The following is a 12,439-nucleotide window of genomic DNA, read 5'->3' on the forward strand; positions in this document are numbered from 1 at the left end:
AAAATGCAATAATATATAGGGCCTGATATATAAAATAACAAAGTTTAGACCCGTTTCCGGTGTAGAGTCATACAAAAATTAGAAAAAATGTAATTTATTATTGCATATTTAGATTCTGCGCAAAATCCTAAGAAATTTGAGGGGTCACACGATATGGTTTGGAAAAATGATTTTTGAGATATTTCTATTGGGAAAAAATTGAGTTTCTCGAAAATTCTTCTACTTAAGTATGACATGTGACCCCTCAAAATTCTTGGAATTTTGCCTAGAATCTAAAAATGTAATAATATATAGGGTCTTATATATAAAATAACAATGTTTAGACCCGTTTCCGGTGTAGAGTCATACAAAAATTAGAAAAAATTTAATATATTATTGCATCTTTGGATTCTACGTAAAATTCTAAGAAATTTGAGGGGTCACATGGTAGGGTTTGAATAAATGGTTTTTGAGATATTTCTATTGGAAAAACTTGAATATCTCGAAAATTCCTTTACTGAAGTATGACGTGTGACCCCTCAACATTCTTGGAATTTTGCGTAGAATTTAAAAATGTAAAAATATATATGGTGTACTACATAAAATAACAGAGTTTAGACGCATTTCCGGTGTAGGGATGTACAAAAATTTAAGAAAATTAAAGGTGTTATTGCTTATTTAGATTCTACGTAAAATTTTAAGAAATTTGAGGGGTCACTCGATATGGTTCAGAAAAATGGTTTTTGAGATATTTCTATTGGAAAAAATTGAATATCTAAAAAATTCTTTTACTGAAGTATGACCCCTCAGAATTCTTGGAATTTTGCCTAGAATCTAAAAATGTAATAATATATAGGGTCTCATATATAAAATAACAAAGTTTAGACCCGTTTCCGGTGTAAAGTCATACAAAAATTAGAAAAAATTTAATATATTATTGCATCTTTGGATTCTACGTAAAATTCTAAGAAATTTGAGGGGTCACACGATATGGTTTGGAAAAATGGTTTTTGAGACATTTCCAGTGGAAAAATTGAATATCTTCAAAACGCTTTCATTAAAGTATGGCATGTGACCCCTCAAAATTTTAAGGATTTTGCGTAGAATTTAAAAATGTAAAAATATATAGGGTGTACTATATAAAATAACAGAGTTTTGACGCATTTCCGGTGGAGAGATGTACAAAACTTTAAGAAAATTGAAGGTGTTATTGTATATTTTGATTCTACGTGAAATTCTAAGAAATTTGAGGGGTCACTCGATATGGTTTGAAAAAATGGTTTTTGAGATATTTCTAGTGGAAAAATTGAATATCTTCAAAACGCTTTCACCAAAGTATGGCATGTGACCCCTCAAATTTCGTGGAATTTTGCGTAGAATTTAAAAATGTAAAAATATATATGGTGTACTACATAAAATAAAAGAGTTTAGACGCATTTCCGGTGTAGGGATGTACAAAAATTGAAGAAAATTAAAGGTGTTATTGCTTATTTAGATTCTACGTAAAATTTTAAGAAATTTGAGGGATCACTCGATATGGTTTGAAAAAATGGTTTTTGAGATATTTCTTTTGGAAAAACTTGAATATCTCGAAAATTCCTTTACTGAAGTATGAGGTGTGACCCCTCAAAATTCTTGGAATTTTGCCTAGAATCTAAAAATGTAATAATATATAGGGTCTTATATATAAAATAACAAAGTTTAGACCCGTTTCCGGTGTAAAGTCATACAAAAATTAGAAAAAATTTAATATAATATTGCATCTTTGGATTCTACGTAAAATTCTAAGAAATTTGAGGGGTCACTCGATATGGTTTAGAAAAGTGGTTTTTGAGACATTTCTAGTGGAAAAAATGAAATATCTTCATAAAGCTTTCACCAAAGTATGGCATGTGACCCCTCAAAATTTTAAGGATTTAGCGTAGAATTTAAAAATATAAAAATATATAGGGTGTACTATATAAAATAACAGAGTTTTGACGCATTTCCGGTGGAGAGATGTACAAAACTTTAAGAAAATTGAAGGTGTTATTGTATATTTTGATTCTACGTGAAATTCTAAGAAATTTGAGGGGTCACTCGGTATGGTTTAGAAAAATCGTTTTTGAAATATTTCTATTGGAAAAAATTGAATATCTCGAAAATTCTTTTACTGAAGTATGACGTGTGACCCCTCAAAATTCTTGGAATTTTGCCTAGAATCTAAAAATGCAATAATATATAGGGCCTGATATATAAAATAACAAAGTTTAGACCCGTTTCCGGTGTAGAGTTATATAAAAGTGAGTAAAAATTTAATGTATTATTGCATATTTGGATTCTAGGAAAAATTTTAAGAAATTTGAGGGGTCACTCGATATGGTTTAGAAAAGTGGTTTTTGACGTATTTCTATTAGAAAAAATTGAATATCTCGAAAATTCTTTTACTGAAGTATGGCGTGTGACCCCTCAAAATTCTTGGAATTTTGCGTAGAATCCAAAAATGTAATAATATATAGGATCTCATATATAAAATAACAAAGTTTAGACCCGTTTCCGGTGAAAAGTCATACAAAAATTAGAAAAAATTTAATGTATTATTGCATCTTTGGATTCTACGTAAAATTCTAAGAAATTTGAGGGGTCACACGATATGGTTTGAATAAATGGTTTTTGAGATATTTTTATTGGAAAAAATTGAATATCTCGAAAATTCTTTTACTAAAGTATAACGTGTGACCCCTCAAAATTCTTGTAATTTTGCGTAGAATCTAAAAATGTAATAAAATATAGGGTCTAATATATAAAATAACAAAGTTTAGACCCGTTTCCGGTGTAGAGTTATACAAAAATTTAAAAAAATTTAATATATTATTGCATATTTGGATTCTACGTAAAATTCAAAGAAATTTGAGGGGTCACACGATATGGTTTGAAAAAATGGTTTTTGAGATATTTTTATTGGAAAAAATTGAATATCTCGAAAATTCTTTTACTAAAGTATAACGTGTGACCCCTCAAAATTCTTGTAATTTTGCGTAGAATCTAAAAATGTAATAAAATATAGGGTCTAATATATAAAATAACAAAGTTTAGACCCGTTTCCGGTGTAGAGTTATACAAAAATTTTAAAAAATTTAATATATTATTGCATATTTGGATTCTACGTAAAATTTAAAGAAATTTGAGGGGTCACACGATATGGTTTGAATAAATGGTTTTTGAGATATTTCTAGTGAAAAAACTGAATATCTCAAGAACTGTTTCACTGAAGTATGGCATGTGACCCCTCAAATTTCTTATAATTTCCCATAGATTCCAAAAATGCAATAATATATGGAGTGTCTTTAATAAAATAACAAATTTTCCACACATTTCCGACCTATTACTCCTATTTATTTGCACCAAAAACTAAGAAAAATTAAATTTAATATTACATTTTTAAATTCTACATATTTGATTTGAAAACAGTATTATTGTCTAAATTGTACAAAATATTGTACAATTACCCAAACGCTTGGAAACCCACCTTTACTGGTCTGAAAAGTCTAGTTCCTCAAAGCGTTACGTAACAACCCTTAGGTACATGTAAATATAAACTGTTTTAGGACAATATGCCCCTTCGGGGTTAAACTGTGTCCACATAAATGTACTAAGTAGTCGAATAAGAATCAGATAATTGTACAGTATTAATGGATGTTAACCATTTCGTCAATATTTAGAATGAATTATTGTACGTCTTTTAACCGAATAAATAAATAAATGTTTTATTGTTAACAAAATGGTGTAAGAGAATAAATATAAAAAATTTGTACAAATTTCCAAGAGTCTTTTTTTTAGTCTCCTCCAGCTTAGGTAAGTATTGAACTAAAATTGTACAGTCAGGGTTGAGTGAAATTTAAGTACAATTATTATGCCCTGGAAAACGTATAATAAATCTAGTTAGGAGCGACATAGGAAGGCAATGATTCCTAATAAAGCTGTCCGCTTTTCCTGGATAGTTTTCCCGATGGCTTTTTACAATTACGACGACTGGCATCCGTGTATGGATTTATTGCGAGAAAATGGTGAAACCGTATAATTGGTATGACAGGCGGAAAATTCCCTTTTTCTAAGTGACAGCTGTCATTTGGATCTACTTAATACTAGAACTTTAGCAGATATTCACCTGTGCCAAGGATTGTTTGCACCATTTGGCAACAAGGCGAAGATGCTTGCAGCACAAGAAGCCATAATGCGAATTTAGACACTAGAGGGTTCTCGGTGAAATATCTCGAGAACTATTATAGATATTCAAATGAAACAAAAAGCATTTTATTAATCAAGAATCATTATACAATTTTTGTTTTTGCCCCGACTCATTTCATCCAGAAGATTCTGAGTTATCCAGACGTTAGTGCCATGGTGACTGCTATTGAAAAACAGACTAACGAAGTACACATTGTTAAATAGGAATTTCAAAGGAGTAACCCTATGATAAGGGTTCCCAAGGGAAAAGGGTGGATTGCACATATTAGGGAGCAAAAAACCGCATTATTAACACCCCAATTGTAACATAAATTCGATTTCGATTATTCATTTAAATAAATGGTCGACTGCAACAATCATATTACATTAATAATTCTATATATGGACCGTTTTTAATTTTTTTTTGGTCATTCCGTTCAATGCGAGTAATGATTTTGTGCAATCCACCGTAAATATTTAATATTAAATAAATGGTATCATTAAAATATATATTTTTTTTTAATTAATTAAATTTAACTGCAGTTAAATAATAAAGGCCCTCTTAAGTTACTATTAGTGTAGAAGTTTAAGGAAATTAATAGAAAAGTCCAAAAAAAATTTCATATCGAGTTTCCAAGAAATCCAAGAAATATTATAAAAAGGCAAAAAATAGAGGAAATCCAAGAAGATTTATTAAAAAAATTATTATAAAATTTAGGCAATATTAAAAAAAATCCAAGAAACTCAAGTGCAAGGAAAATATTGAAAAAGCCAAGAAGTTTTAAGAAAATAGAGGATCGAACAGTACTAGAAATCCAAGGAAATAAGACAAATTATTAGAAGTCCGGGAAAATTGATGAAATTTAGAAAAAGCCAGGCTCCAGAAGAAAATATTTCATGAAATCCTAGGAAATTAAAAAAAATTACGAAACATTACCAAACAAAATCCAAGATTAATAATCCAAGAAAATTAAAGATTTTGAGAAAATCCAAAGAAAAAAAAAGTCCAAAGAAAATTTCACATGGTTTCCAATTTCCAAGCAATCCAAGAAATATTATAAGAGTCAGGAAAACCAAGCAAATATAAAGATCCTTGGATTTTAAGGTAAAAAGTGCAAAATAACTGAAAATCCAAGAAAATTTATAAAAATTTGGAGAAAAACGAAGGAAATTTAAAAAAAATAACAAAACCACAAAATCCAAGATTAAAAATCCAAGAAAATTTAAATAAAGACTTTCGAGAAAATCCAAAAAAAAATTCCAAGAATTCCAAGTTTAAGGGAAATTTCAAATCGTTTCCAATTTCCAAGCAATCCAAGAAATATTATAAAAATCAGGAATTTTAAGTAAATATAAAGATCCTTGGATTTGAAGGTAAAAAGTGCAAAATAAGTAAAAATCCAGGAAAATTTATAAAAGAAATTAAAAAAAAAATAATAAAATCGGAAAATCCAAGAATAAAAATCCAAGAAAAATTTTTAAAGACTTTTGAGAAAATCCAAAGAATTTTTCTTCAAGGAATTCCAAGTCCAAGGAAAATTTCACATGGTTTTCAATTCCCAAGCAATCCAAGAAATATTACACAAATTAGGAAAACCAAGTAAATATAATGATCCTTGGATTTTAAGGTCAAAAGTGGAAAATAACTAAAAATCTAGGAAAATTTTAAAAAAAAAATTAAAAAAAAATATTGAAACCACAAAATCCAAGATTAAAAATCCAAGAAAATTAATAAAAACAATTAAAGACTTTCGAGAAAATCCATAGATTTTTTTTTCCAGAAATTCCATGTCCAAGGAAAATTTCACATGGTTTTCAATTCCCAAACAATCCAAGAAATAATATAAAAATTAGGTAATTCAAGTAAATATAAAGTTTTTTGGATTTTAAGGTAAAAAGTACAAAATAACTAAGAATCCAGGAAAATGTATGAAAGAAATTAAAAAAAAATAATGAAACCACAAAATCCAAGATTAAAAATCCAAGAAAATTCAAAAAACAATTAAAGACTTTCGAAAATATCCAAAGAATTTTTCTTCCAGAAATTCCAAGTCCAAGGAAAATTTCACATGGTTTCCAATTCCCAAGCAATCCAAGAAATATTACACAAGTTAGGAAAATCAAGTAAATATAAAGATCCTTGGATTTTAAGGTAAAAAGTGCAAAATAACTAAAAATCTAGAAAAATTTATGAAAGAAATTAGAAAAAAAAATAATGATATTACAAAATCCAAGAATAAAAATCCAAGAAAATTAAAAAAAAAATTAAAAACTTTCGAGAAAATCCAAAAAATTTTTCTTCAAGAAATTCCAAGTCCAAGGAAAATTTCACATGGTTTCCAATTCCCAAGCAATCCAAGAAATATTACACAAGTTAGGAAAATCAAGTAAATATAAAGATCCTTGGATTTTAAGGTCAAAAGTGCAAAATAACTAAGAATCCAAGAAATTTTGTAAAAATTTGGACAAAAATGAAGGAAATTTAAAAAAAATAACAAAACCACAAAATTCAAGAATAAAAATCCAAGAAAATTAAAAAAAAAATTGAAAACTTAAAAACGAGAAAATCCAAAGAATTTCTCTTCCAGAAATTCCAAGTTCAAGGGAAATTTCAAATCGTTGCCAATTTGCAAGCAATCCAAGAAATGTTATAAAATTCAGAAAGACCAAGGAAATATAATGATCCTTGGATTTCAAGGTCAAAAGTCCAAAATAACTAAGGATCCGAAAATTTATAAAAATTTGGAGAAAAACGAAGGAAATTTAAAAAAAATAAAAAAACCACAAAATCTAAGAATAAAAATCCAAGAAAATTTAAAAAAAAATTAAAAACTTAAAAACGAGAAAATCCAAAGAATTTCTCTTCCAGAAATTCCAAGTTCAAGAGAAATTTCAAATCGTTGCCAATTTGCAAACAATCCAAGAAATATTATAAAAATCAGGAATTCTAAATAAATATAAAGATCCTTGGATTTTAAAGTAAAAAGTGCAATAAACTGAGAATCCAAGAAAATTTATAAAAATTTGGAGAAAAACGAAGGAAAAAATAACAAAACCACAAAATCCAAGAAGAAGGTAAGAAGAAGAAAATTACAGGAAATCCAAGAAAAATTATGAAAGTTTGGTAAGAAACCAAGAAATTCAAGTATAATATAGGGATCTTGGGATATTAGGGTATAAAAGTGTAAAATATTTAAATGATTTTATTATGTTTTATTACAGGAAGAAATTTAAGAAAATCCAAGGAATTCCAAAGAAAAAAATTCTTTTCAGAATGGAAATTCCTGAATTCTGAATTTTCTGAAAATCCATGAAAAAATTCGAAATTTAGGAAAAGGCAAGAAATTTAAATAAAGATATGGATCTTGGGAATTCAAAAAGTGAAAATCCAAGAAAATTTATAAATTTTTCAAGAACGGAGAAAATTGGAGGAGATCCAAGAAAAAACAAAAAAAAAATATTTTATTCTTTTATGAAAATTAAGGTAAATATAGAAAAATTTCAGAAATTTAAATCCAAGGAAAAATTTAACCATTAAATAGAAAAATGTGATTTCGATGAAATCCAAGAAAAGTGGGAATGAACATTAAGAAAAAATCAAAAAATCTAAAGATCTTACAATTTTATGGTATACAAGTCCAAGAAAATTTTGGATCCAAGAATTTTTAAAAAATCGAGTTTCTCGAAAATTTAAAAAGAAAAGCAACTCTACGAAATCCAAGAAAATTAAGATTTTTTTCAAAAAAAACATAAATTAAAGAAATTATACAAAAAAAACAATAAATTTATGTAGAGATGGCATTTAAGAGTACAAAAGTGCAAAATAATTGAGAATCCACGAAAATTTTGAAATTTTTCAAAAAAGGAATTTTTTTAAAAACTCTGAGAAATTACAAAAAAAAATTTTTTTTTAAAAAATAGAAATTTCTAGATGTCTGGATTTTCTGGAAATTCATGAAAAAATGGAAATTTAGGAAAAGCCAAGAAATCCAAGTAAAAATAGAGGTCTTCAGAATTTTATAATATGAAAGAGAAAAAAATCTAAAAATCCAAGAATATTTCAGAAAGAAAAAAAAATGAGGAAAATCCAAGGAATTTGAAAAAACAAATCTTTTTAGAATGGAAATTCCTGAATTCTGGATTTTCTGGAAATCCATAGAAAAATTCGAAATTTAGGAAAAGTCAAGAAATCTAAATAAAGACATGGATCTTGGGAATTCAAAAAATGAAAATCCAAGAAAATTTTGGATCCAAGAATTTTTCATAAAAAATCGAGTTTCTCGAAAATTTAAAAAGAAATGCAACTCTAGGAAATCCAAGAAAATTAAGAATTTTTTCAAAAAAAACATAAATTAAAGAAATTATAAAAAACCAAGAATTTACGTAGAGATGGCATTTAAGAGTACAAAAGTACAAAATAATTGAGAATCCAAGAAAATTTTGAAATTTTTCAAGAAAGGAAATTTTTTTTAAAAATCTGAGAAATTCCAAAAAAAAAATTTTTTTGTTCAAAATAGAAATTTCTAGATCTCTGGATTTTTTGGAAATTCATAAAAAAATGGAAATTTAGGAAAGGCTAAGAAATCCAAGTAAAAATAGAGGTCTTCAGCATTTTATAATATGAAAGAGAAAAAAATCTAAAAATCCAAGAATATTTCAGAAAGAAAAAAATTGAGGACAATCCAAGGAATTTGAAAAAAAAAATCTTTTTAGAATGGAAATTCCTGAATTCTGGATTTTCTGGAAATCCATAGAAAAATTCGAAATTTAGGAAAAGCCGAGAAATCTAAATAAAGATATGGGTCTTGGGAATTCAAAAAATTAAAATCCAAGAAAATTTATAAATTCTGATCTTGGAATTTCATGGTATACTAGTGCAAAATATGTAAGAGTCCAAGAAAATTGTGGATCCAAGAATTTTTTATAAAAAAATCGAATTTCTCGAACATTTAAAAAGAAATCCAAGAAAATTAAGAATTTTTTCAAAAAAAACATAAATTAAAGAATTTATAAAAAACCAAGAATGTATGTATGGATGGAAAAGTACAAAAGTGTAAAAGAATTGAAAATTCAAGAAATGAATGAATGAAAGAGAAAAAAATCTAAAAATCCAAGAATATTCCAGAAAGAAAAAAATTGAGGAAAATCCAAGGAATTTGAAAAAAAATTCTTGAAGAATGAGAAATGAGAATTCTTGGATCTCTGGATTATCTTAAAATCCAAGAAAATTTTTAAGACTTCTTTTCTCGAAAATCGATTCGATTTTATTAATTTTAAGCTACTGTCCTGGTTTAATATGATATGGTTTAATATAAGAATGAAATCCAAGAATTTTTTTTTCCTTTCTAAACTTTCAACAGAAATCTAAGAAACTACTAAAAAACCAAGAAATCCAAGCAAATATTAGGGATCTTAATTTTAACAGGGACACCTCGAAAATCCAAGGAAATTAGGGAAAAATTAAGTAGGTGTTAAAAAAATTACAAAAGAGTAGAAAATCCTAGACGGTAAAAAAAGGAGAACTTTTAGAAAATCAAATCCAAGAGAAATCTGAGCATCTTTAGTGTAAGGGCAAAATACTCCTAAAATATAAGAAAATGAGATTATATAGAAACATGCGTCGTCTACATTAAAATTGTGCCACAAAACTAACTAAATTATTATGATTTTAAGCAGTAATTCTTGGTGCAATCATTCTTAAGGAAACGTGTTGTAGTAGGAAACCCCCAAAATACCCGGAGAAAATTAAACTGAAATATGTCGCTAATTTCCTCCGGATAACAACGACGGTTTAATTAAAAGCAAAATAGGAGCCGTTGATGTTGTGCTACCAGTAATAACATACGAGTTAGAATTTACACCGTTCCTTTCCAAGCAAATCGATCCTTTGGTTTTGTTATGGTAAAATTCTGTTTTGAGTATGTGTGAGAGTTGCCCTAGGGATCCTAGGGATGAAGGGTGTAGAGAGAGTGTAGTTTTTAAAAAAAATAAAAAAAACCTTCAGTTTTGTTTCGTCCGAACACTATTAACCATAAACCGAAACTTTCCCAATAAAAACGTCGTTTTTATTGCTCCTCGCTAAACCTTATCGCGGGCACCGTATTACCGCGTATAAATTTTTATTTTTAAAGTTCGGATGATTTAGATAATACTGTTTCAGCATATATGCCGGATTACATAAATAAATAAGCCCGCGTTACAGATAAACCCCTAGTTTTATCGGTCGTTTTCCAAACGAAAACAATAGAAAATGAACAGAGTGAGGGAGAGAGAGGGAGAGAGAAAAAAAAACTTTTTATTTTCTGTTGTTCAAGAGGGTGGATTTCCGATTTTTCGAAAACGCCATATGTGTATTTATCCTGCACTCACTCGTCCTAGTGGTGGAGTGACACATTTTCCCCGAGTGTCGTTTTGTGTGTGTTTTTCGAATTGAACACGTGCCTACAATTTCGCTGAGGTACAAAAGGGTCGTTCGAATGTTTTTTTTGCCTGAAATAAGAAAATTATTTAACTGCCTAAAGTTTTAAAACAACTGATGCTGTAATAAATGTCTAAATAAGAAAAAAATGACTAGATTAGGAAAATCATGGTTTTACTGCCTGAAAAGCTGCTTAATTGCCTAAATACATTTTTTTTATGTAACGAAACTGAAACTCAAGTTTTCATAATTTTTCTTGGGTTTTCTGGAATTTTCTTGGATGTTTAAGTGTGTTTTACCCATGTACAACTTAAGGTGCTTATATTTGCCTTCCTTGGATTTTTTGTTTTTCTTTAATTTCTTTCTTCTTTTGAAAATAGATTCAACTGCCTGGAAGAATTAAAAAATCACTTACAGGCACTAAAGGAACAAAATGAGAATTTTTCAACTTCCTGGAAAAAATTGGAAAACGAATTCAACTGCAACTTTAGGCAATTTTTTATTTTCCTCAACTTTTAAATATTTGACCATAAAATTCAAAAATCTTACAAGACATTTACAAATTACTTATTAAGATGCTTGAATTTCACCTTATTAACACAAAAAAAAAATTACGAAAATATCTTCGGAATTACAGAAGTTATGAAGGTTTAAAAATTTACTCCTCCTGCACCTTCACCAATTTTCAAAGGCGCATTACCTGTTAAGATTCTTGGAGTTTACCTTTATTACACAAAAAAAGAATTTCTCAAATATCTTTAAAATCACGGGAGTTATGAGGTTTTCAAAATTCACTTGACTGGCACTTTCACCATTTATCATTGAATCTTTAAATCGTTATATCTCGGAGCCTAATTGACCGATTTTGAAAATTTCTTCAACAAATTATAAAGGAGCGCACTAGCTCATTTTTAACAATATTCATTTATTTCCAAAAATTTTTTTTAAATTTTTTGTGCGAATGTAACGAGCCAGGATAACTTAACAAAAAAAAAAACAATTATTTTTTATAATTAATTAAATTACCTCGCGTTTAATAAATTTTTTTTAAATTATAGGAATTATAGAGGGTTCAACAATCACTTGCCTGGCACTTTCACCAATTTTGGGAAGCGCATTACTTGTTGTTAAGACGCTCGGAGTTTATCTTTATTACACAAAAAAAGAATTTCTCAAATATCTTTAAAATTACGGGAGTTATGAGGTTTTCAAAATTCACTTGACTGGCACTTTCACCATTTATCATTGAATCTTTAAATCCTTATATCTCGGAGCCTAATTGACCGATTTTGAAAATTTTTTCAATAAATTATAAAGTAACGCACTAGCTCATTTTTAACAATATTCATTTATTTCCAAAAAGTTTTTTTTAATTTTTTGTGCGAGTGCAACGAGCCAGGATAACTTAACAAAAAAAAAACATAATAATTTTTTATTATTAATTAAATTACCTCGCGTTTAATAATTTTTTTTTAAATTATAGGAATTATAGAGGGTTTAACAATCACTTGCCTGGCACTTTCACCAATTTTTGGAAGCGCATTACTTGTTGTTAAGACGCTCGGAGTTTACCTTTATTACACAAAAAAAGAATTTCTCAAATATCTTTAAAATTACAGGAGTTATGAAGTTTTCAAAATTCACTTGACTGGCACTTTCACCATTTATCATTGAATCTTTAAATCCTTATATCTCGGAGCCTAATTGACCGATTTTGAAAATGTTTTCAACAAATTATAAAGGAGCGCACTACCATATTTTAAACAATATTCCCTTTTTTTCAAAAGGCTTTTTAAATTTTTTGGGCGAGTGCAACGAACCAGGATAACTCAACAG

The 12,439-nt window shown here is 28.0% G+C and overlaps 1 protein-coding gene across 2 annotated transcripts in view; it reads left to right on the forward strand.

Annotated features, from left to right (window-relative positions):
• The window catches only part of LOC126746295 (uncharacterized), a 118,639-nt gene extending 114,862 nt beyond the window's left edge, over positions 1–3,777 (forward strand). For both annotated transcript variants that reach the window (XM_050454471.1, XM_050454470.1), the window contains exon 8: positions 1,596–3,777. The gene's annotated coding sequence lies outside the window, so the exon portion shown is untranslated. The remainder of the gene's footprint in view (positions 1–1,595) is intronic.
• Positions 3,778–12,439: the final 8,662 nt, after the last annotated feature.

This window comes from Anthonomus grandis, chromosome 17 (genome assembly GCF_022605725.1).
Source record: "Anthonomus grandis grandis chromosome 17, icAntGran1.3, whole genome shotgun sequence".
Classification (NCBI taxonomy): Eukaryota; Metazoa; Arthropoda; class Insecta; order Coleoptera; family Curculionidae; genus Anthonomus; species Anthonomus grandis.